Genomic DNA, 26,862 nt, shown 5'->3' with positions numbered 1-26,862 from the left:
GAGAGGGGGGAAGGGGAAGAGAGGGAGATGGGGGGGGGGAAAGAGAGGGAGATGGGGGGGGGGAAAAGAGAGCATGCGCGAGGGAAGGGGGAAAGAGAGAGCGCGGGCTTCTTGGATGCAGCTTTAGCAGGAGATCCAAATGTCCCGATGAAGAGCATGGACAAGACTTAGCCACTGCATGGAGTACTGAAAATTGAGAGCACCCAGGGCAGGCAATCAGACAAATGTTGAAGAATATAGGGTGGAATCCTGAGTAAAAGAATGTATTAGGTTGGAAAATGGATGGAGTTCAGCGATATGAAGGGAGGAACAGAGTGGGAGGGGAGATGGGACCCAGGGAACACTGGAGTTCAGGTTAAAGGAATCAGAGAATGAGGCATCAAATACAACAGAAATTTAACCATTTGAGGGGAAACTAATAGCAATAAAGAAACTTTGGTGGGAAGCCACGTCAGGGCAAGTTGTTTGTTGATGCCAAATATAGGGCCCAAGTTTCAGGCCACGCCTAGAACAGCGCAGCCCCAACCTGGACACCCGTTTATTGCGCTGGAAATTGCGCCGAAAAAATACTTGCATATTCTGCAGCTCCCTGCAGGTCTTCAGCAGCTTGGCGCGGCGCGCACAGAACAGCGGGGGGCGGAGCAACAGACTTGCACCGATTCTACAAGTAGTGGGGGGAGCAGGGCTAATTTAAATAAGGCAACGTCGTGCCGGCAACCCTGCACGTGCGCATTGGAGCGCACGCGCAGTGGCACATTAACATTGGCACTCAGCCATTTTTAAAGGGACTAGAGAAAAAGTGAGGATTTGTCTCGTGGACCCCTGGAAAGGCTTGTGATTTAATTTTGGTAATTTTTTTGTGTGTCTGAAGGAGTGCTTTTAGCAGCACTGTTGAATAAATCACCAGCTGAAATCAGTGAGTGCAGCCCCTATCGCGTAGCCGAATGGCCTCAAGTCCCCTTCGCAGCTCGAAAGCTGCTTGCTCTTTCTTCGGCTGCCGTCCAGCCACTGATGGAAGGAAGGCCTGCCTGAAGCACCGCAGCTCGAAGGCTGCTGCTGCTTCACACAGGTAGGAACATGGAATATTTAATCTTTGCTTTCTTTATAAATTTTTATTCAGGTTGTATCTTTATTTGTATAAGTATGACTGTTGAATGATGGGAAGAAATTAAATTCTACATTCACCCTCACCTCCCTCCCCGCTCGTTCCCTACACTTAATTTGTAACCTGCGCCTGATTTGTAAAGTTTTTATCATTTATTATTGATGGCTCTTTATTTGTAAAACTGACGTATTTAATGTTTGTAAACTTCCCTTTAACCCCCCCCCCCCCCCACACCATTCCCTACGCCTGATTTGTAACCTGCACCTGATTTGTAAAGTGTAGACAATGTTTTTCTGAGCATACAAAAATCTTCACTTACTCCATTCTAAGTTAGTTTGGAGTAAGTTTTCACTGTCTAAACTTTCAAAACAGGTGCAAGTGGCCGGACACACCCCCTTTTGAAAAAAAATTCTGTTCCAAAGTGAAACTGTTCTAACTGACTAGAACTGGAACAAACTAAATGCCGAGAATTGCAATTTCTAAGATACGCCATTCTAAACCAGTTGCTCCAAAAAAACACGAGCAACTCGGGCCCATAATGCCAGAAGATTCTTTAGAACAGCAATTGATAACCTCAATAATAAAAGGATGCCCCACCCAATGATTAGTTCGGTTTCAGTTTGAATCTCGAGTTTTCTATTTACTGGTCTATACTTTGATGGAACATTTTATGTGGATCCTGGTCTAAAAATAGAATCAACACCTCGTTGCCTCACCATTGCTTGAAAGCAACCATCTGCTTTAAAAAATTAAAGTTGTATCCATTACTCCCATTTAGTAGCTGATGAATTTTTAAACACACAACAGTGAGCCCACAGAACATTTATCACACTTCAGCTGGTGTTCTAGTGCGGTCTGGGGAAAAAAGGGTATCTCTCTCACAATTCTAGCTTTTCTCATTTGCATGAGCCTCGGGAAAGGAACATTCCTAAAGGATTCGAACTAAATTGGGATTTCGGGTGTTCGCTCCTGGTAATCAACCAGATATCGTTATGCAAAAACGGCACGGCATTGAGCTGGTGGCTGGTGGTCCAGTCCAATGCAAATCAGAACTTTGAAGGGTGAAATGCTCTTCCAGCTTTGGCATCAGATAACAAAATCCACAAGTATGATCTGAGTGCAATATATTTAATTCATTTACATTCTTTCAGAAGAGATTGTCCCGTTCACATTATCTTCCCAATTGGGGTCCCACGTTAACAGAGGTACCCCACCTACCCAGTTACTTACTCAGAAGGTCGTTATTCCATGATGGGGTGGGTTTAGAAGGGGAGAACTGGTCTATATAGCCTTAGCACAATCCCAACAAGAAAGCTTGCATTTATTTGGTACCTTTTACATCCTCAAGATGTACTAAAGTGCTTCACAGCCAATTAACAACTTTTGAAATGCAGTCAGTCAGTCACTGTTTTGTAGACTTGTACTCCACTTTTTCCATCTATATACCACAGCATTTTATTAGTCTTTAAGTGATTCATCATATTGTCTAAACATTGACAATGATAAGTCTACTGTTACACCCACATTCTTTCTATGACTTATCTGGGCACTGCAGGAGTGCTGTACTGTGAGAGGTGCCAGCTTTCAGGTGAGACCCCATCTCATTAGCAAGGCCCCATCTGCCCTCCCGGGTAGACATTAAAGATGCCACAGCATTATTTCAAAGAAGATATGGGGAGTTCTCCTCTGTGTCCTGGCCAATATTTATTCCTCAACCAACATCACTAAAGCAAATGATTTGGTCAGTATCTCACTGCTGTTTGTGGGACCTTGCTAAATGTACAATAGTGACTACACTTCAAAAAGAACTTGCATTTATATAGCGCCTTCAATTGGCTGTAAAGCACTTTAGGACATCGAGGTCAGGAAAGGCACTACTTAAATCCTCTTCATCTAATTCTATTAAAACCTTTTTATATTTGGGGAAAATGCTGGAAATACTCAAGTCAAACAGCATCTGAGGAGAGAGAAACAGAGTTAGCGTTTCAGGTCTGTGACCTTTCGTCAGACTCAGCAGCATCTGACGAAGGGTCATCGACCCGAAAAGTTCACACACACAAACACACACACATTTCAGATTCCATCATCCGCAGTATTTTGCTGTTGTCTTTTTATATCTAGTATGCACTTTTTTTCAGCTTCACTTTCATCTTGGAAACCAAGACAACAAGCCTATAATCCCTTACAGTAGATTTAATCAGTTGGTTAGAAACTACCTGAGCTATACAGATCAAGAAAGCAGAACATTAAATTCTTGGTCCGGGGCCAAGTTATTTAACTTCAGCCAAGGCAACAGAAAGGTGTTATTGATCACCCAAAGTTATATATCGAAGGAGGACCCATGAAACTATCTTACACCAGCAAGGGGTCAAAAGGCGCATTTCTATAGCGCCTTTCACGACCACCAGACATCTCAAAATGCTTTACAGCCAATTAAGTACTTTTGTTGTGTAGTTACTGTTGTAGTATAGCCACTGTTGTAGTGTGGGAAACGCAAAAGGCAATTTTGCACACAGCAAGCTCCCACACACAGCAATGTGAGAATGACCAGATAATCTGTTTTTTTCTGTTATGTTAATTGAGAGATAAATATTTGGCAGGACACCGGGGATAACTCCCCTCCTCTTCTTCGAAATAGTGGCCACGGGATCTTTGACGTCCACCTGAGGGGGCAGACGGGGCCTCGGTTTAACGTCTCATCTGAAACACGGCACCTCCGACAGTGCGGCGCTCCCTCAGCACTGCACAGGAGTGTCAGCCGGGATTTTTGTGCTCAAGTCGCTGGAGTAGGACTCGAACCCACAACCTTCTGACTCAGAGGCAAGTGTGCTACCTACTGAGCCACAGCTGACACAAGTGGGGACTATCATCTGAAAATTCCCTATAAAGTAAGAGCTACCCGAATAGCTCAATGAGTTTATCCAATGGGAAACCTAAACTACACAGGCTCATTCCCCAGAATATGCAGAGTTATCAAATCTTAAGCTCGGGTTTATGGGCCCAAACTTGCCCAGGAGTTGCTCCGTTTTTTTTGGAGCAACTTGATTTTTCTGGAGTATCTTAAAAATCCCCATTCTGCACATTTAATTTGCGCCAGCGTAAGTGAGTTAGTTAGGATTTTTTTTAGTTTAATGGATTTTTTTTCCAAAAAGGGGGCGTTACCAGCCACCTACGCCTGTTTTGGTCGTTTAAGCCAGTTTGGCCAGCTAATAGTTGCTCCAAACTAACTTAGGCCAGCGTATGTGGCCACTTGTAGTCGCACAGAAAACCCTTGGAGAGTTAAGAAATTAGCGCAGGTAGCCAGAAATTTTGGGGGGGGGGGGGGTGAGGGAAGCGGAGAGGACCTTGCAAAACACTAGACACCTTCTCAACAACAATGATGAAGCTTAAAAACCATCAATAATAAAATAAAAAAATAAAAAATAAAACTTAAGTCCTACCTTCATACTCGGCCCAGAAAGTCAGCGGGCCTGCCGGTGCAAGAGGCCACTCGGCCGGGCAGGAGAGCAGTGAACTGGCCACACACAAGATGTAGCAGGCCAGCCTCGCAGAAGGAGGCTGTAGGAGGGAACTTAAAGGGGGGCTGGCAGGTGGGAGGGAGGCTGGGAACATACAGGCTGCCTTAATGTGTTAAGTGTAAAAGTCTATTATGTACTTATTGTAGTTGCCATGTCACCTCAAAATAAATCATAAATAATGCTGACAAAAAGGCCATGAAACAATCCAAAACATCCGTGCTAGACTAAAAAAGTACATGTGAAAAATGAAAGCTCATCTGAGACAACTAATATACTCCCAACAGCATGTACCATTTGTATGGACTTCAGAAATGATTATAAATTTGAATGGTAGTGTCGTAATTCATAGAATTAAAATCAGGTTGCATGAGATTTGCTTGAATTGAATCTAGTGATTAAGATTGAAGGAGCTTGATTGAATCTTTACTTCTATCTGCATACTACTCAGGGCTGCAGCCATTGTGTGGTCAGCTATTCAAGGTGCCCTCATACTCAATAATTGCAGAGTTATTTCTCTGGGCAATAGGTCTGATGCTAAAGCAATGAGGTGCAAAAGGCCACTTGGCCGGGGATAGGTGCGGTCGGTGGAACGCCCGCGCGCATACGCGAACACCCCAATGCGTATGCGCAATGCTGCCGGCACTGTTACATACGCTGGGTCCTAGCCCCGCCAGCACTCCTTCAGCCGCACGGCCCTAGCTCTGCCCCCCACTGTGATGCCACGCCACGCCAAGCACAATGACAGTCCACAGAGCAGGAAGAATACGGCGATATATTTTCGCCGCCATTTTGAGAGCAAAAAGTCAGCACCCCTCACGTAAATGTGCCGAAAAACCGGAGGGCCAAATTTGGGCACTATAAGTGGCCTCAACCTAGTCCCTCGTTGATTGGGAGAAGGAAAGGGTTCTGCTCCAGACCTCTGCTGGAACAGAGTAAGCACGGATAAAAGATATGATCAGGCTCTGCTGGGACCAAATCATGTACCAGCACTTACCCTCAAGACAGAATTGTATTTGAGCACCCAAAGGCACCAGGCACCCATGGATCCACACCCCAGCAAAAAAAACACTGCCTTCATGATAGGAAGATCAGAAAAGACAACAAAGAGGAGAGCAAGAAAAAAACTGAGTGTTTTCAGACAGCAACAGATATACGGTAGGGCACACACAGTATAGGGCTCTATACAACAACACTTAGCATTTGTAGAAACGACCTTTGTAGAGATTGAGAAACAAATAAGCTCCTAGCTCTCATACAAGTCATTAATAATGCCTAGCTTACTCAAATGTTTCTTTGCAGATTTCAGAACGTCTGTGGTTTTTAACCACTTCCATGAATGCTGTTTGCCCTGAAATACTTTTCTTAAAATCTGACCAGGCAGTACTATAAAGCCTGCACACAACAAAACAAAGTTAGATGCAATCTAAAATGGGGGGGGGGGGTGCATTTCACTGCGAAATTAACTTCCATTCCTTTAGAACTCAAGATAGTCACAGTTTTATTCTTTGTACCATCATAGGCAGTCCCTCGGAATCGAGGAAGACTTGCTTCCACACCATTGCAAGAACAGGAAGACATTCGAGTCAACCCCAAAACCTTGGGCCATCTCCAAAATGTTAATTAGCCTCCAATATGCGCAGCTATTTATTACATTTTAGCATTTTCTACATCTCTGCAGCAAAATACTTCAATTTTTCTGCCCCCACTGCCTCCCTGGCCAAAATCGATGTTCCCCCTTACCTCAATCGTTCTCGAAGTCTTGACAGGACACCAAGACAACAAAATTGCCACAACCGAATCAAGCTGAGAGAATTGCTGGAAGGACTGCCATCTCTGCAGGGCATCTGCTAATTTACCAACCGCCTACTTCCCTCCACAGAATACTGATAAGTGACAACAGCAATTCCATCACCGTCACTCAACGCCCACACCAACACCTACAGCACCTAATCCAAAATAAACGCTGCATCCCATCATCCCACAGTTCCGTTTATTTTCCCCAGCTTCTCCATTTCAGTGGGTTTGGAGTGAAATTAATTACCCCCTCAGACTGCTTGACGTGATCATTACAGAAAGTATCCAGAGTGTAATAGTATAAATGACGTCTATTCAAACATCGGAGGTGGAAAATATAACATGAAAAAAAATGACACATTTTGTAATAGTGGCAAGTGACATTCACACCACACAAGTACCAGGCAATGACTATCTGCAACAAGAGAGAGTCTAACCACCGCCCTTTGACATTCAATGGCATTACCATCGCCGAATCCCCCAACATCCTGGGGCGTCACCATTGACCAAAAACCTAACTAGACCAGTTACATTAACACCGTGGATACAAGAGCAGGTCAGAGGTTGAGTAACCTGCGGCGAGTGTCTCACCTCCTGACTCCCCAAAGCCTTGCCACCATCTGCAAGGCACAGGGCAGGTGTGTGATGAACTCCAAGCAAGTGGAGAGTATTCCAAAGTGGCTCGGCACCCTATCCACCACCTTAAACATTGACTCCCTCCACTGTGGCTGTAGTGTGTACCATTTACAAGATGCACTGCAGCAACTCGCCAAGGCTTCTGCCAAAGCACCTCCCAAACCCTAGAAGGACAAGGGCAGCAGGCGCATGGGAACACCACCACCTCCCAAGTTCCCCTCCAAGTCACGCACCATCCTGACTTAGAAATATATTGCCCGTTCCTTCATCGTCACTGAGTCAAATCCTGGAACTCCCTCCCCAACAGCACTGTGGGAGTACCTTCAACGCACGGACTGCAGCAGTTTAAGGCGGCAGCTCACCCCCATCTTCTCAAGGACAATTAGGGATGGGCAATAAATGCCGACCTTGCCAGCGACTCCCACATCCCGTGAATGAATTTTTAAAAACTGTACGAAGTATCACGGCATCGGGTTAACTATTGGATGCTGAACAAAATTTAAAAGGAGAAGTATCCAGGGTAGCATAGAATCAGACTGGTCACAGCATAGGAGGCGGCCATTCAGCCCGTACCGGTTCTCTGCAAGAGCACTGCAAATAGTCCCACTCACCCCTGCCAATTTTTTTCCCTTCAGGTACTTATCCAGTAGCAGTATAATAAAATCGCAACTTATAGCTATTCAATTATTTATTTTTAAATAAAACAACTTGCACCTTTAACATAGTAAAACGTCCCAAGACGCTTCACAGGAGCATTAGCAAACAAAATTTGACACCGAGCCACAGAAGGAGATAGTAGGACAGATGACTAACAGCTTGGTCAAAGAGGCAGGTTTACGCAAACGTCTTAAAGAAGGACAGAGGTGTAGTGAGTCGGAGGGGTTTAAGGGTGAGAATTCCAAAGCTTAGGTCAGGCAGCTGAAGACATGGCCGCCAATGGTGAAGCGATAAAAATCAGAGATTCACTAGAGGTCAGAATTGGAAGGCGGCAGATATCAGAGGGTTGTAAGTGCCTCCAGTAAAAAGGGTAAAAAGAAACCCCAAAACATAATATACTCGGGCAAATTATACACTGCATTGAGGCTTGATGGGCTGATTAGTCTTTCCTCATTCTCAGGATTGCAGTCAAATTCCTCTGCAGTGCCAGAGATTCCAAAAGTTTTAATCAAACAAAGTTCACATTCCATAATTGTGTCTGTTATGCTGCAAGGACCACAAATTACTGGCTTTAATCATTCTATTTTTTTGGTACATTTTTAAATGTGATTTTGACTTGGCGTCAGCAAAGTGCAGACAAAATCAAGGCATAGGAGCACAATTGAAATGAAGCACGTTTATTGGGATGGGAAAACAGTAGAGAAAAGAATAATAAATGAACCTACACTACCACATGGCTATGAGACACTGTACTGGAGTCCCACAGCTTTACGCTATACACAGCTTTACGCTATACGGCCATCCTCACTGGGAGGCACCTCACAAACCCGCGACCTCTACCCCCTAGAAGGACAAGGGCGGCAGGCACATGGGAACACCATCACCTCCATGTTCCCCTCCAAGTCACACACCATCTGACTTGGAAATATATCAGCCGTTCCTTCATCGTCGCTGGGTCAAAATCCTGGAACTCCCTCCCTAACAGCACTGTGGAAGCACCTTCACCACACGGACTACAGCAGTTCAAGGTGGCGGCTCACCACCACCTTCTCAAGGGGCAATTAGGGACGGGCAATAAATGCCAGCCTTGCCAGTGACGCCCACATCCCGGAACAAATTTTTTTTTTAAACTTAGTGAGAACATAGAGTAAGAAAATAACCTGGAGTAAAAAGATTACCCTTACAAAAACAATATTTTTAATGAATACGTGGTCTAAAATATCTATCTTTACTTAAAAACCTCAACTATTAAGTCAAATTTCAAAATATCTTGTCCAAAGTTATAATTCTGTAGTTTAGGACAATGCATTTTTGAAGTTCTCTATTATTTGTTACGTCAGTTTAATATATTACTTATGCTGCTAACTCTTCCTGATCACTTGGCATCAACAGTCATCCTACCAGAGTAGGTGAAGCGAGTTAGCTGCATTAAATATAATTATACACACTCACCCTCTAATAACTGGCGTCTCTAATTCGTATCTCAAAAACACACACAGAACATGTATTTCACTATCATACAGCAAAATGGAAAGGCACTTGTCTGACTCATACAGTACTCTGATTTTAAGACACTTCTATAGTGATGTATCTGAGGGAGCTGCCTACACACCAGTTATCTCTCACTTGCTGCTGATGTCCTTCATTACCGCAACCATCTGGGTTAAATCTCTCGAAAAGCTATCACCAGACATGACCCAAGAATGGAAGAACAAACTCTAATTGTACTGCTGGGTGCTTTTCCACTATTAAAGTGGACATAGTACAAAAGTTTTACTCTGTCATTATGCATGAATGACATCCTTGTCAAAACTCCCAAGAGGTGCAGGAACCAAAGCCCAGAAGCGGTTTTTCCTCCCTGCCTGGTGGAAAGGACCTGATTTCCACCCATCATTCTCCAGCACACCAAGCACACAGAGGGTCACACATGCAAACACGGCCAATTAACCAATTGTGAGATGGCGCGAAACGCTGAAACATGTCCACGTCATTTTCTGCACCATTCTTTTCAAACAATATGGAAAATTAGGTTTATTTTAAAGTTCATAAATAACTCAACTATAAGGGCTGCTTCAACAAAATAAAAAATGGAACAGATTACTCTCGATAATAGCACTGGGTGGCAATACATTCCGCAGGATCAGGTGTTCTATATTTATCTGGCACTCCTTAAAAAAATTAAAGCAATGACAGTGCAGCGCGCAATTGCCAAAAAAAGGGCACACAACCAATTTTGATCCCAATTGCTCACATTAAGTCCTTGGCGCTGTAACAGTTTACTACAACATAACTTGTGATATAAACACAAACTAACCAATACTGCATGAGCAAGTTGTGTTGCTTCAACACAAGTGTTTTCAAAATAGCCATTGCATTCCTCCTTTATCCAACCTCCAAATAAAATTCAACATCAGGGCAATCATCTCGGCAGGATATCGTCAGGGGTTTGAAGACGACTTTTATTTCTACAGCACCTTTCACAACCACCAGACGTTGCAAAGCATTTTACAGTCAATGAGAAACTTTTTGAAGTGTAGTCACTATTGTCATGTAGGAAACGTGGCAGCCAATTTAGACACAGCAAGCTCCCACAAACAGCAATGTGATACTGGCCAGATCATCTATTTTAAATAAATTTTAAATATCACCCCTGCTCCTCTCTGAAATATTGCCATGGGATCTTTGACGTCCATTTGAGCGTGCAGACGGGGCCTCAGTTTAACTTTGGCGCGGTCCCGGCCTGCAAGACCATCAGCAGGTTGGGGCCATTGGAGGGAGCAGCATGTGGCGCCATTGGAGGGAGCAGCATGTGGCGCCATACCACTGCAGGGAGCAGTGCGTGCTGCTGCAGGAGGGCGATGGCTACGAAACCAGGTCGCTGATTGCAGTGCGGGCAGGCACAGCAGGAGGGGCGAAGGAGGCAAGAGTTTGTAGAGGGAAGTGACCGGGGCCCAGGAGTCTCGTGAGTCTGGGGCCCAGGAGAGGCGAGGACCCAGGGGCAGCACGGGCCAGCCCACACTGCGATGTGTGCGCGCACTAGGTCCGTGCAGCAGAGCTGGTCTCCAGTCGTCTTGGGTAATCCTTCCCACTGGACCAAGACGTAGCTCTGTCAAGCCCGTGTGGTGGCTAGTGTGCAATGGCCACCACACGTTAAAAAAAAATCCAACCACAGGCATCTTCCACCCTTCACAATGTAGTTTGAGATCTGGAATATTAGGTCCTTCATTGAAACACCTGTGAACTCATCCCTTTTTGGCATGGAAGCAAGTCATCCTCGCTTCGAGGAGCTGCCTATAATGGTGATTAACTTCGCATCTGATGACAGTGCAGCAGAGCGCTCCCTCAGCACTGCACTGGAGTGGCAGCCTAGATTTGTGCTCGAGTCTCTGGAATGGGACTTGAACCCACGACCTTCTGACCCAGAGGCAAGAGCGCTACCCAGAGCCACAGCTGACACGGCTTGGACAACAAATGTGTTTTGTACAAAAAAAAAAATTTTTACTTTTAGATTTTAGACTGAACTTTTATGCAACTGAAAAAATGGTAGATTTTAAAACAAAGGGCTGGATGTAAACCATTACTTTGCTTATAAGTTTCCAAAAGTTAATCACAAACAGCTTCTGCCATTGTGTAGCAGGAAATTCATTTGGCGATTTTGAAAACTGCAATCAATAGATATCAAGATATAGACGGGCCAATCATTCATTCCTAGACTAGGTCAAAGTGCCCTCATTATTCAGTCACTCAGGTAATACTAATGGACCTTCGACCTTGAGCAGCATCAATAAAGACAGGACTGAACTTGGACCTTATTTTATTACAGGGCAACAAAACTGCACTGCTGGGAGGCATGTTACAGTTGAGATAGTAGAATATTCGGCATAGGATGAAAAGGATTTTATGGCAGTTTACAAGATGCATTCTACAATGAGCACCAAGACTGGACTCTTAGGAATTCTCTACCCTTCATAGAGCTATGGAGGCTGGGTCATTGAATATATTTACGGTGGAGATAAACAGATTTTTGAACGATAAAGGGAGTCCAGGTTATGGGGAGCAGACAGTGAAGTGGAGTTGAGGCCAAGATCAGAGAGGGGCCCAATGGCAGACTTCTATTTATGTTCTTATACACTGGCGTTACAAAAGCAGTCTCTACAAGGCAAACCAACAAAACGACACTAGTTGGGGCTGCAGCAACAGTCAAAGCAATACACCAAAACCAAAAATCAAATTAGTCTCAGGTGTCAGATCAACTGTTAGAGAGCTCGTAAGTTGCTATGTTTGCAAAGTGGCACTTCCTTCAAACCATCACTGCAATCTCCATAATTCTAAAGCAATGTTGAGTTTCTGCCAAGCACATTTCTGCTGAAACGTCTCCAAGAAGGCACATAGTGTTATTTATAGCGAAGTTTGACCCTCAAAAAAAATGCTTGGAGAACATTTTAGCCCAGATAGCCTGTAAATTGCTTACACTGCAGTATATAGAACCGGAGGCAAGGTGGAGCATTCACTGACAAGTCACTGGTCCATACAGGAAAGCAGCATAAAAAAAGATACTTGCTGTACTTAAAGCAGACTAGGGACTTGGCAAATTGGCAATGGGATGCATTCACTGGTCCACTGGATCAGTCACACCCCTACATCATCATCATCATCATCATAGGCAGTCCCTCGGAATCGAGGAAGACTTGCTTCCACTCCTGAAGCGAGTTCTTTGGTGGCTGAACAGTCCAATATGAGAGCCACAGACGGTCACAGGTGGGACAGATAGTCGTTGAGGGAAAGGGTGGGGAGTCTGGTTTGCCGCACGCTCCTTCCGCTGCCTGCACTTGGTTTCTGCATGCTCTCGGCGTCAAGACTCGAGGTGCTCAGCGCCCTCCCAGATGCACTGCCTCCACTTAGGGCGGTCTTGGGCCAGGGACTCCCAGGTGTCAGTGGGGTTGTTGTACTTTATCAGGGAGGCTTTGAGGGTGTCCTTGTAGTGTTTCCTCTGCCCACCTTTGGCTCATTTGCCATGAAGGAGCTCCGAGTAGAGCACTTGCTTTGGGAGTCTCGTGTCTGGCACTGGTCCATACAGGAAAGCATCATAAAAAAAGGTACTTGCTGTACTTAAAGCACACCAGGGGCTTGGCAAATTGGCAATGGGATGCATTCATTGGTCCACTGGATCAGTCACACCCCTACATCCCCACGATCATTGGCCCACTGCTCAATTTGCTGTTTCACGCTACAAGAATTAATTTTGAGCTGCTTCACAGAGCAAGGGTTCGAGCGCCCCAGCCAGGGCAAGCTGAAAATCCACCACCCACAAAAAGAGAAGTGAAGAATTCTACTAGTTTGGTCAGTTAAAAATCACAGGGGCAGGCTAGCCTACCCAAGGGATCATCTTCAAACATCTTGTTGCTCACTGCAAAATATACGATCTGCTCGAAGCTGGGAATGGAGGAGGAGTAGTCATCACATCTGTCTCGCCTCCCAGCTAAACAAGGTCAGCAGTCCTGGATGGATTGCTTTTTGGAGGAAGGGAGAAAGAGATACCATGCCCAACTAATGTCACCAGTTACCCAATGCACATGGTCATTGTTTATCAGGAATTCTCAAGTAGTTTTAATCAGCAATTACAAAATGCTTTAATTGCTGCACTGTTGAGAGGTTATGGACACTAATCGATTAAGACAGTCTTTTAAAACAACAAAAAAAAACGACTTGTTTCTCATGAGACAATCTTAATGAATCACATAGCCCAATCATTACATCTAAAAACAGATTTTGTTTGAAGCGGTCATCATTTTCAGGATTTTCTAGTTGTGTGCGCGCACCAGATGTCAGGAATTTCCAGAGTTAGCTGATACTAATCAGCATGTCTTTTGTTAAAACAACTATATGTGTCACAGACTTGAACTTCAATTTTTGAGGGCAGAACTATTTGATACTTTCCCCTTTGAATCTCCAAGAACGTTTACAGGAAATCTCAACAGACATTTTAAATAGATTGCTGGGTTTACTCAGCCACATTCAGGAAGATCTTAGGGTCAATTCCCTCGGTTTGTGCAAGATGGTGCAATGCATGCTCCAACTGACATCAATGCTTCTGGGCTGCTCATTGTGACCCAATGAAGTTTTGACAGTAGATAGAGAAAACCCATTCCCTCTGGCGAGTGAGTCAATAAACAGGTCATAGATTTAAAACCATTGGCAAAAGATCTAGACGGGAGACGAGGAGAATTGTTTTCACTCAGAGTCGTCAGGATCTGGAACGCTCGACCTGAAGATGTAGTAGAAGCCAATTCCATAAATAATTTTTAAAGGGTTGGACAAGTACTTGAGAATAAGGAACTTGCAGGGTTACAGAAAGCGAGGGACTAAGCACAGCTGCACAACAGGCCAAATGACCTCCTGATGTGCTGTAGGTTTCTATGATTCTATGACTCCAGTTCGAGAATGTGGACAATCAGGTAGGGCAGGAGCAAGCTTGTCTCTGGTCCCCACACAACACCCGAGAATACTAGCCATCTACTTTACACAAGGAGAACAGCCACTTGAGGAAGTTACTGAAGGCTGTCAATAAAACTGGTCCCAGCCCAAGTTAAGATCCTCAGGGGAGAAAGAGAACAGACCGAATTGGAGGGGGAAGTATGAAAGGTCACTGGATTTTTCATCTCTTTTTCACACCATAACCACCTAATCCTGAGACATCACTAACACAATGACTGCAGCAGTTCAAGAAAAAAGACTACCACCATCTCGGGGAAATGAAGGCTAGGCAAAAGCTGCTGCATTGCCAACACTGTGCACAGGAAACACTTCAAGGACGCCCTCAAAGCCTCCTTGAAGTGCAACATCCCCATCAACACTTGAGAATCCCTGGCCCAAGACCACTCAAAGTGGAGGAGCATCCGGGAAGGCGGCAAACACAGAGTCTCTTCGCCGGGAGTACACAGAAGCCAAGCGCGAACAGCAGAAGGAGCGCACGACAAACCAAGCACCTCATCCATCCGTCCCTCCAACCACCGTCTGCCCCACCTGTAACAGAGATTGTAGGTCCGTCATCGGACTCAGTCACCTGAGAACTCAGTGTGGAAGCAAGTCATCCTCGACTCCGAGGGACGGCCGAAGAGCACATCCAAAGAACATTTTTTTTTTAAGACTTGTGGAGTGTGACTGCTATACACAACATCAGCTTGCATTTTACACAACCGTGATGTTTTAAACTCAAACCGTACAATCATCTCATCCCTTGGTGTACTTCCAAAGATCAACACCATGAACCTTGGTTGATTCGCCATTCCCTAAGCAAATGTTAGTGCAACTATCGAGCCCATGCAGTCACCCCAGCTGGCAAATCCACTAACTCAGCAAAGACAAGTTTCCAAAGCTGGGACCTCCCTGCTCTATATGGACACAATTTGCTTTTTAAACAACATGGACAAGATGCTGTCAAAACAATCAGTTCTGAAGGGTCACGGAAAAATGTTTTATTTTAATGGTGATTTTTTGGCTGAAAGAAAAGCAGATCTCAAGGACTTTATTACATTCTATATAGTCTACAGTAATTGGCACACACACATTTTCAGTCACTGCTGCTCGCATAATTATTCATTTAAAAATCCCTACCGTGCCACCTTTCAATCAACGCCACGTGTATGGTTTTGTTATTTTTGTTTTACAAGAAGAAACTCGATGCTATCAACATTATAGCCCTGTCAATCACCCTACAGGTACCACGGGAAAATGATAAACAAAGAGCAAATCCAAACTCTTGAAGGATGCCAACCAAGCACTGCACAGCAGCCGTGAAAGTTCCTGGTATGCAGCGTCTGTACAACAGTTGGGTCAAATCCTCTTTAAATTACAGAACAGCAGTGCTGCGCACCCCGACTGAGGGGGCAAATGTCACCATCTATGCAAAAGGCAAAGCACTACTGATGCTGGAAAAGTCAGCATCTATCACTACTCGTAATTGCAGATTAAGAAGTACTGTACTTGTAGGAACTGCACATGCAGCGTGCCAAGTTTACTTGCTTCAAATAAAATCCTCTTCCTTATAATTCATCCCCTGCCCCTTTCACGCATCCTACCAGACCACAAACTTCACCAATTGAGGGAGACAAGTAGCTCTCCAGTTCTCAAACCAGTACCAGTGCTGCTCTATACAGACAAGAGGTCAAGCGCAGGCAGCGGAAGGAGCGTGCGGAAAACCAGCCCCACCCAGCCCTTCCCTCGACGAATGTCTGTCCCACCTGTAACAGGGTCTGTGGCTCTCATATTGGACTGTTCCGCAATTAAAAAACTCACTTTTGAAGTGGAAGCAAGTCTTCCTCGATTCCGAGGGACTGCCTATGATATGGACAAGTGGCCCACAACTGCAGACAGGGAACTCTCCCACTCCATCCCGATTTAGCACCTTCTGAGCAAACAAAATCATAGGCAGTCCCTCAGAATCAAGAAAGACTTGCTTCCACTCAAAGCGAGTTCTCAGGTGACTGTACAGTCCAATGCGGGAATTACACTCTCTAACAGGTGGGACAGACAGTGGCTGAAGGAAAGGGTGGGTGGGGAGTCTGGTTTGCTGCACACTCCTTCCGCTGTCTGCGCTTGATTTCTGCATGCTCTCGGTGACGAGACTCGCAGTGCTCAGTGCCCTCCCGGATGCTCCTACGCGGCAAGCGAGCCCCCGGTGGGCAGAGAAAACGTTTCAATGGCACCCTCAAAGCCTCCCTGATAAAGTACAACATCCCCACCGGCACCTGGGAGTCCCTGGCCAAAGTCCGCCCAAAGTGGAGGAAGAGCAAATAATCAGGGAAACAATCAATTATGTGACCGAATCACTTTATAAATTATCTCTCACTAAATTGAGGCACGTCAGAGCTTGAACCAAATACTGCCACTTAATGTCAGCACACCCAGCTTATGCATAGCACGGGTTAAATGCAGTCCCTACAATGAGCCTTAACCCCCAACCTCAAAAGTACACCACTTACTGTACCACAAATATTTCCATTTCCCACACCAGCATTTCTGGAGGGCGAATGCAGGATGTGTCAAATTCTGGAGAGTTTTCGTGTTTATAGACAAAAAGCCACAATGGTGATTACAGAGCTTATCTCACAATGATGCTCTAAAGCACCAGTTTCCCTGCTAGAGTTCCAAATCAGCTGGAGCCGGAGACAAGATAGTGAGCCAACTATACCAACGACTCCCCATGGAACTGGGCCCAACTGCAAGTGGGCAAGAACTTGCATTCGAAATCAGCGCAGCCTGTGCACATTGAACACAGCAGCCTTGACATGGTCATGGCTAAACAAAATGAAATTCTGAATTTTTAATGTTATTGCCAAAAACCTCCTAATTTATTCCTTGGCAGTAGTTGAAACCATCTCGAGGAGCCCCACAGATAGGAAAGAACTTTCAGCACCCAGCAACAGAACAGGGCCCGTTGCTCATAGCCTTCAGGGATACAACAACTTGAATTTATATAGCACCTTTAACATAGTAAAAGGTGTCCCAAAGTGCTTCACAGGAGCATTATCAAACAAAATCTGACACCGAGCCCCACAAGGAGATATTAGGGGCAGGTGACCAAAAGCTTAGTCAAAGAGGTAGGTTTTAAGGAGCGTCTTAAAGGAGGAGAAGTTTAGGGAGGGAATTCCAGAGCTTAGGGCCCAGGCAACTGAAGGTACGGACGTCAATGGTGGAGCGATTAATAATTGGGGAAACTCAAGAAGCCAGAATAGTGCAGAGATCTTCGAGGGTGTAAGGCTGGTGGAGATTACAGAGATAGGGAGGGGAGCAAGGGCTCAAAGATTTTGTTGTGCCAACCTTCTTCCCTCTTTTAGAAGCTCTGGTCCCTTGACCAAATGATCATTCACAGGCGAGCCAAGAAACTAGAACAAGCAGGCTATTTGTTTCATCATAAGCAGTCCCTCGAAATCAAGGAAGACTTGCTTCCACTGAAAGTGAGTTCTCGGAGTCCAATGCGGGAATTACAGTTTCTGTCACAGGTGGAGCAGACTGTGGATGAAGACCAGTGAACACCAGTGGCAGGTCGGGGCCATAAAAGGAGCGGCGCGGAAGCCAAGACCTGCGCGAGAACACCAGCGGCAGGTCGGGGCCGTAAAAGAGTAGCGTGGAATCCTCGGGAGCAGCATGGAGGCATACTACTTCAGGGAGCAACGCGAGCTGGTGCAGGAGGGCTACGGCAGCGAAGAGTGAAGTCATCAAGGTCCAGGTCGGTGATTGGAGCGTGGGCAGATACAGCAGGAGCGGTGAGATCAGGGCAAAGGAGCAGCGAGAGACTCTAGAGGGACGTGATCGGGGCCCAGGAGAGGCGTGAGTTCGGGGCCAGGGGCAGCATATGTGTCCTGAATACTATGAGCTTGGTGGGGGGGGGGGGGGGATGAGATTCTGGTCTTCAAACACTCTCTTCCTTAGGCGGCCAAAGGCTGTGCAGGCACACTGAAGGCAGTGCTGGACCTCGTCGTCAATGTCTGCTCTTGCTGACAGTAGGCGCCCGAGGTATGGAAAATGGTCCACGTTGTCCAAGGCCTTGTCATGGATTTTGATAATTGGGGGGCAGTGCTGTGTGGCGCGATCAGGTTGGTAGAGGACCTTTGTCTTATGGATGTTTAGCGTAAGGCCCATATTCTCGTATACCTCTGTGTATTCTAGTGGTCTCCTGGTCACCCTCCTTAAACTTCAGCTCATCCAAAACTCTTCTTCCATATCCCATGCCACAGCAAGTCACACTCACCCATTACCGCTATCCTCGTTCGTCTACATTGGCTCTTAGCAACCCGCCCACCCCATACATCAGATTTTAAATTCTCATCCTCGTGGTTAAATTCATTCATCACCTCGCTGCTCCATGTCCCAATCTCCTCCAGCATCACAAACCCCTGAAGTGTAATAGGAAACCCAGGGCGGGACGTGCAATAGGGCGGGACGTGCAATAGGGCGGGACGTGCAATAGGAAACCCTCTATTCCTCTGACCTCTTGCGCATCCCTCACCCGCTCTATTTACCCCACCACTGAGCCATTTGGACACTGCGCTCTAGAATTCCCTCCTTAAACCCATCCTCCTCCAGATCCTCCTTGTTTCGATATTCGCAAGGGAGGTGTCTGGGAGTGTCAGTGCTTGTCGCACAGCCCCACATAAAAAAAGTTTAAGAACCACTACCCGACCTTAAATGCTGCAATAAGGATGACACTGAGCTGGAGAGGAATGGAAATGTGTCGGATCTGCACCCTTTTCTGCTACAGTCCCACTTACTCCAGCCCAAAACAGAAACGAATGGCGGCTTCAGTTTTCATACTTTAAGGTGAATCTCTTGCGTTATTATTTACTGGAACAGCACAGGACTGTACAGCAATCACTGAAAATTGAAGCACAACACATGGCCTATAATTCAGATAGAATCCAAATACCCCCAAAACCAGATTAGTCCAGCCTTCAATAATCCACCAATTTTTAAAACTAAGTGTTAAGAAAGTGTTTCAAATGATCTACAAAGCTCCTGTTATGTCTAAATCACAAGATGTTGCTTCTAAAATACAAGTGCTTTTGGGACAGGGTGAATGATTGTTCTTCTAAACCTCAAGCACCACTCCTCCCACCCCGGAAATAGGATCTTGCAATTGCGAGCACTCTTGTTCAGATGTGTCATAAAGCTCACTTCCTTTGTAACATGAACATGGAATGCTTCAAATGATAGTTATTTGAATGTAGTAAGTAGCATGCAACCTTTTTAACATTTAACAATCCTAATCAGACCTAATCACCTTTACCTCCCTTCAAAAAAAAAAGTAACTGCTATTCAAATTATTGTCCACACATTTCCATAGCCGTTAAGGATTACATTTTTGTCTCAATGTTTTACATCTCTGCTTTGGAAACACAAATGTCTAATCCTCTTCTGGGATTTAGACCACAGTTAACCATCTAGCCAAGAAGCCACCAATAAGGGGAAACCCATACCAGACACAAGATTCCAATGGAGGTACGCGGGATCCCCCAGTTGGTGAAGCTGGAGAGAGTAGCTGAACTAAACAGACCATGAAGAACATCTCGTGCTCAGTTTCCCCCTCAGTTCTAAAAGACTTGCATTTCTATAGCGCCTTTCACGGCTTCAAGACATCCCAAGCCACTTTTCAGCCAATGAAGTACATTTGAAGTATAGGCACTATCATAATGTAGGAAACACGGCAGCCAAGTTACACTCAGCAAGCTCCCACAAACAGCACTCAGTTAATGACCAGATAATCTGTTTTAGCAATCTTGGTTGAGGGATGAGGAGAGGGTGGAAAAGTTAGGACTGCTCTCCTTGGAATTGGGAAGGTTAGTGGCGACCTAGGAGAGGTTCCGCTAGAGTAAATAGGGAAAATAATATTCCCTCTGGCGAGTGAAAGAAAGACTTACATTTCTATAGAGCCTTTCACAGCCACCGGACGTCCCAAAAGCACTTAACAGCCAATTAAGTACTTTTTGGAATGTAAATCATTGGAAAAGGATCGAGAGGGGTGAGGAGAAACTTTTTCACTCAGGTGTCAGGATCTGGAACGCTCGACCTGAAAAGGTGGTGGAAGCGGACAAAAAGCAGGGGGGGGTGAGACTAATTGGACAGCTCTTTCAAAGAGCCGGCACAGGCACGATGGGCCGAATGGCCTCCTTCTGTGTAAGTTTCTATGAATTGGTGATAAATATTGGCCAGGACAACAGAGAACTCCACTGCTCTTCTTCGAATAGTGCCGTGGGATCTTGAATTCAGCTGGTGCTCCTTTTGATTGCGAGAGGCTGGGAGGGGGAACTCCAGCTAGAATGCTTTTAATCCAGCGACTCCACTTGTAAATGCAAACAGTGGATGAGGAATGGGTTCAGCCTGTGGAACTATGCGCCTTGGTAACACCACCAGGAGAGGAAGGGGGGTGAAAATTGTGGAGAAGAAGAAAAAGAAATGCAGCTGATGCACAAATACATCACACCAACATCCTAAACTGGTTAACGAACCCCATTTCTGCTTTGTTGCAGGCACAATGCACGGCAGGGAGATACAGCTGCTTACTATTTGGAATAATACAGGTACATTCCTCAAATGTCACCTTAGCTCAGTTGGTAGCATGCTTGCCTTTGCCAGAAGAACTTGAGCACACACTAAGCTGGCAGCGTAGGGCAGTACCAAAGTGGACGATTGTTCGGTGCCTTCCTTCAGATGAAATGTTAATCCGTGACTGCCTATTCCAGTTTACTCAGGTTAATAACTCAAAGAAGAGCAGGGAATGTTTCAGGTATTCTGGTCAACATCCCTCTCAACCAAAACCAACAAAAACAGATTCATTCATCTCATTAATGTGTGTGGGATATTGCTGTGCACAGAATGACTGTCGCTTGTGCCTACATTATAATTAACACTCAACTTCAAAGAAATTCATTCTATACAAAAAGCTGAGACACACTTTGGAGACATGATTTAAAAGGAAGATTTGCACACTGTTTTGAATCAGATATCTCTTTAGGTCTCTAAGCAGCATATATCACGCCCTGCTCATGTCACTTTGTAGGGGCTTTAGGGAAGCCTAGCTTACTTGCCCTGTTAACCTCTCCCCTTATGGGGGAAGTGCCTCACTTGTGCTTGGTGCTTCTCCCTAAAGTTGTCCAGAACATAAAAAATAGAAGCAGGAGTAGGCCATTGACCCCTCGAGCCTGCTCCACCATTTAATAAGATCATGGCTGGTCAGATCATGGATTCAGCTCCACTTCCCCACCCGCTCCCCATAACCCTTCACTCCCGTATCATTCAAAAATCTGTCCATCTCCACCTTAAATATATTCAATGACCCAGCCCCCACAGCTTTCTGGGGCAGAGAATTCCACAGATTTACAACCCACTGAGAGAAGAAATTTTTCCACAACTCAGTTCTAAATGGGCAACCCCTTATTCTGAAACTATGCTCCTTAGTTCTAGATTCTCCCATGAGGGGAAACATCCTCTGCATCTACCCTGTCCAGCCCCCTCAGTGTCATATATGTTTCAATAAGATCACTTCTCATTCTTCTAAACTCCAATGAGGTCAGGACAGGAACCCACATGTGTGATCAAGCAAACTCATGCACTACCACACTGTGGCATAATACACACACCAACACAAATTGAAAAATTACATTGTCAAAAAAATTTGTACGTCAATCATTAATTTTACAAACACTTCAAATTCTTTGAAATGCTGTATCCCGTACTTATTAAATATAGGCAAGATTTTCATTTTCTCTACACCAAAAGATATAAAATCTAATAATATTTGCTTACACCTCACCTTGATTACACAACTCTTAACAATAAGGCCACAGCTTTTTAGCTCTTGGCCTTTTCATTGTGATTACACAATAGAAGCGTTGCTTGAGCACGCAACCTGAAACCTAACAAGCAAAGTGAAACATTTCAAACTGATTCATTTAGACCACAGTAAGAAAAATAGCTTAAGAAAATCTACCAGTGTTTAATGATCGCATGCACATGTACATTTACTTTGTTTCCTATGTTACAACAGTGACTACACTTCACAAATACTTTAATTGGCTGTAAAACACTTTGGAACGTGCTGAGGTGGTGAAAAGTGCTATAGAAATACAAATTCCTTCTTTGTTTATTTATGTCAGTGAGTATTCCACACTGAATTTTGCTGGCTTTTGAACTGGCTTCAAAAGCAAATTAATTTACTCATTCCCTCTGTAATAAAATGTTTGCAATATATATAATAAATGTGGAAAAGAAGGTAAAGCCACTGCTTACCTCAGCAGAGTATTAAAAGGAGAACAGTGTTTATTAAATACAACACAGAGCATTATATAGATAAGGAACACCACTACTTTGAAAGCAAATAAGAACATTCTCTCAGGTCTAGACCAACTAGAAGTGGGATTTAAAGCCATCTAGTCAGCCATCAGTTTTACCCTAAAATTAATCTCAATGTATCTATTAAAAAACTCCTCAGTGCAGTTAAAGCTATTTTCTTCTAACAAAAATGTTTTAGCTTCCGAATGAATTATGCACTGCAGTGCTTTTTAAAGAACTAGGCGAACTAAGAGAGAATATATTGCTAGCTTCCAATGTGCCCCATTTCCCCTTTGAAGTTCTATAAGAATGTTAACATCCAGACAATGAGTTCAATGGTTCGTGGTTAAAGGAAAGGTTAATTTGTTCATTATAACAGCAATCTGTCCTCTTCAAATGTTACCATTCCACACAAACACGAACTATAATTGACACCTTGTTAACTTGCCATTTCACTTCCCAGGTAAAATAAAACATAAAACTCAAGAAATAGCTTATTTACTTCCCCCACACTATTTAATGAGTTGCTGTTTGATATAGGTCCCATTCCAGTCATTTTACATAGGATTTACAGTACAGAAACAGGCCATTCAGCCCATGCTCCACTCAAGCTTCCTCCCGTCTTTCCTCATCTAGCCACGTAACCCTCTATGCCCTTCTCCCTCATATGCTTATCTAGCCTCCCTTTAAATGCATTGATACTATTCGCCTCAACCACTCCCTGTGGCAGCTAGTTCCACATTCTCACCAATCTGTGTAAAGACGTTTTTCTGAATTCCCTATTGGATTTCTTGGTGACTATCTTATATTAATGGCCTCTTGTTTTGCTGTTCCCCACAGTCTCTGTATCTACTCTATCAAATGCTTTCATAATTTTAAAGACCTCTATTAGATCACCCCTCAGCCTTCTCTTTTCAAGAGTAAATCGGCCCAGCTTGTTCATCCTTCCCTGAAAGGTATACCCTCGCATTTCTGGGATCATCTTTGTAAACCTTCTCTGCACACCCTCAGTGCCTCTACATCCTTTTTTCTAACATCACTGCTCATATCTTTTGGGATTTGTCCAACTGCAGCAAAAAGGATAGCATCTAAAATGACAATTTCTGGAAAAATACCATATTAAGACTATGAAAAGTTGTCTTTCCAGCAAAATTAAAACTTGTGTGCATCAAAAATAATCAATATCTGCGCGCAACAAAAAGAAATAAGAGGCACATGCAACGAAATGTATACATGCAGCAATGACTGAGGCTGAAATGAAGTGGCATTATTACGAATAAAAGTTTGATTGGAAAGGTAGATTGGCAAACTGATGGGGGCGGGCGGTCAGTCATTTTTCCACCGTGTCCTGGCAAGATTAAGGAGCGTTTGCGGGGAGCTCCCGGCTCTCAATCCCTAGTCCGGGGCGAAGGTTTGCCTTCTGCCCTGTCACCCGAGCCGACAATCGGCACAAGCTCCGGGGCCCAGGGCCGGCTCGCAGCAACTCAGGCCCCAGGGCCCAGGGCTCCTCCACCGCGCCGCCAAACTGACTCAAGTTAACCCCAGAGAAGTTTTGCTTTTCTTCCACTCCTCATTCTCTCTCTCTCTGTGTGTGTGCCTTACCTCAGACCGCCTCCTCGCAATGTCACTCCTTTCCTCCCCGACTGTCTTTCCCCGGACGAGCCATGATGAGCGCTGTTGTTCACAGCCTTTTCTCCAAGCTCCACCCCCGCCTGAGGCACGCTGGGACTTGTAGTCCCGCGTCGCCCCGCCTCTCCATCCAAATACCTGGGCGCGGCGACGCGTTAAAAACTACAACTCCCGACAGGCGTCGCGCGAGGTGGAGGAGGAGAGAGGCAAACGCCTGCAAAATGGCGCCTCTTTCCCTCTTTTGCTCGCTCGCCCCACGCCACAGCATGCCGGGAGTTGTAGTGCCCCGGACTGGGCAGGCGCGGCCGGAGCCGCCGGCAGGAGACTACAACTCCCAGCCGGTAGCACGCCGCGCATGCGCACCGGCTCTTCGACGGGTTGAAGAAGAGACAGCGAGCCCTTTAAAAATTTCCCCGCTTTAATCTGAGGTGAAAACTCTTCGAGCTACCTCTCCGAATGTCACGGCCGTCGACAAGGAGACATCCGTACCTTTTTTATTCTTATAACCTCGCTCCTCAAGGGGAAAAACAAATAATATGAATGCGGAGTTCCGCCCGGCGCTACCCGCTGCTCTCAGAAGATTCCAGGTAGATTCCCAATTTGATCTGACAAGAGAAGGCCCAGGTGCGCGCGCAGCGTTCCCCCCCCTTTTGTCCTCGCCAGGCTGGCGCTGTGACGTCATCACACCCGCCTCCCTCGGCTCCGCCCACCCGGTTGCCAGCAAGCGACCGGTTACCCCGGCAACCGCAGGCGGCGCGCAGCCACTGCATCCAATGCTTCTGGGAGTGTGTGCAGGGAATCCCCCGGGAGAAGGGTGTCAGTGTTTGTAGGGAATCCCCTGGGGGTAAGTGTGTCAGTATTTGCAGGGGGTCCCTGGGAGAGTGTTAGTATTTGCAGTGACTGCCACAATAAGAGAAGTTTGCAAACCACTCGAGCGCAGCACTGCCCCTCCGACAGTGCGGCGCTCCCTCAGTACTGCGCCTCCGACAGTGCGGCGCTCCCTCAGTACTGCGCCTCCGACAGTGCGGCGCTCCCTCAGTACTGCGCCTCCGACAGTGCGGCGCTCCCTCAGCACTGCCCCTCCGACAGTGCGGCGCTCCCTCAGTACTGCGCCTCCGACAGTGCGGCGCTCCCTCAGTACTGCGCCTCCGACAGTGCGGCACTCCCTCAGCACTGCCCCTCCGACAGTGCGGCGCTCCCTCAGCACTACCCCTCCGACAGTGCGGCGCTCCCTCAGTACTGCCCCTCCGACAGTGCAGCACTCCCTCAGTACTGCCCCTCCGACAGTGCGGCGCTCCCTCAGCACTACCCCTCCGACAGTGCGGCGCTCCCTCAGCACTGCCCCTCCGACAGTGCGGCACTCCCTCAGCACTGCCCCTCCGACAGTGCAGCACTCCCTCACCCTCAGTACTGCCCTGGGAATGTCAGCCTAGATTTATGTGCTTAAGTCTGGAGTGGGACTTGAACCCACAACCTTCCGACTCAGAGGCGAGATAGCTACCCACTGAGCCACGCCTGACACATTATTTAACTCTTACGTTAATGGCACTGAATCACTGAGCAAACTGGAAAGTGGGGTACAGCGTGTTCGCTCTATACCTTCACATCTTGCTGAGGAAATTCAGCATGAAGTGTTGCTTCTCGGCTATTAAGTTCCCACAGTGAATCAAAGTGCTTTCCCATTGCTAAACACAACTTAGTTGGCAGTGCCCATGCGGTACGAGGAAAGCAGGTTTGTTTGAGCACACGTGCAAGAGATTTCAAAATTCTCTCAAGTATTTAAACTTGGAGAGGTTTCCAAAGAGCGAGACGCAGAGCAAGAAGCTGCATATTCTCAGATGGAAATGAGGGAGGTGAGCAGGCAAAGAGTGAGACGGGGCAGGTCTGAGCATGCGACCCAGATGCAGCAATTGTGTCAATTAGAATTGATTGGGCCCACCCCCCAGACATCGTGCTGCCGGGCTCCCAGACACGGAGGCAGAAAGCGGGTGTAAGTTGCCTCCGCTTTGCGGGCGTGTCACGTACCCATTCAGCAGCGGGATGCCCCTGCCCCCTGTTGTGCATGGAGAAAGAGTCAGGCTGAACACTGAGCTCAAAGGAAAGTGTGACCTTAGTCTTTTATTGCAGGTCTCCAGAGTGTCTCTCCAACCTGTGAAGCCTCCTTAAATACCTGTGCTCCCAAGGGATTATGGGATCCCTTGGGACTCCAGGGGATGAGTCCTCTGCTGGCTATACAGAGTAAATACAAGTCCACATATATAACTCTCCGCAGGCGTTCGTAGGACAGACAGGAAATCAGCATAAGACACATTTCAGTGCCAGAAATAATTGAGCCCCCACCAACCCCTCTGAGATATGTGTAAGTCATGCATGAACTCTACCATGGCTGTAGTTTTGAGATGCTGCATTAACAACAACAACAACAACTTGTATTTATATAGCACCTTTAATGTAATGCAACGTCCCAAGGCCCCTCACAGGAGTATTAGGAGATTTTTTTTTAATCAACACTATTATGCCTGTAATGTACTTATGAATGACTCCACGAGGCAATGTGTTGTACTCAAACTGTAGTGACCTTGGTCCTTTATTCATAACTCCAAAGTGAGGCACAAGCATGGCGGGCAGCCTTTTATACTGGGCCCTGCACACCTATGCAGGTGACCCTCAGGTCTCCCACCGCAGTGCCCTCTGGTG

The 26,862-nt window shown here is 45.9% G+C and overlaps 1 protein-coding gene across 5 annotated transcripts in view; it reads right to left on the bottom strand.

The window, feature by feature from the left end:
- The window catches only part of sipa1l3 (signal-induced proliferation-associated 1 like 3), a 230,675-nt gene extending 205,917 nt beyond the window's left edge, over positions 1–24,758 (bottom strand). For 4 of the 5 annotated variants that reach the window (XM_070867703.1, XM_070867706.1, XM_070867707.1 and 1 more), the window contains exon 1: positions 24,139–24,225. The gene's annotated coding sequence lies outside the window, so the exon portion shown is untranslated. Of the gene's footprint in view, positions 1–24,138; positions 24,226–24,654 lie in introns of those variants that run through there. The other variant, XM_070867704.1, reaches the window with a different exon arrangement.
- Positions 24,759–26,862: the final 2,104 nt, after the last annotated feature.

The sequence above is a fragment of the Pristiophorus japonicus genome, chromosome 26, assembly GCF_044704955.1.
Source record: "Pristiophorus japonicus isolate sPriJap1 chromosome 26, sPriJap1.hap1, whole genome shotgun sequence".
NCBI classification, from domain to species: domain Eukaryota; kingdom Metazoa; phylum Chordata; class Chondrichthyes; family Pristiophoridae; genus Pristiophorus; species Pristiophorus japonicus.
This window is presented reverse-complemented; position numbering and strand designations above follow the sequence as displayed.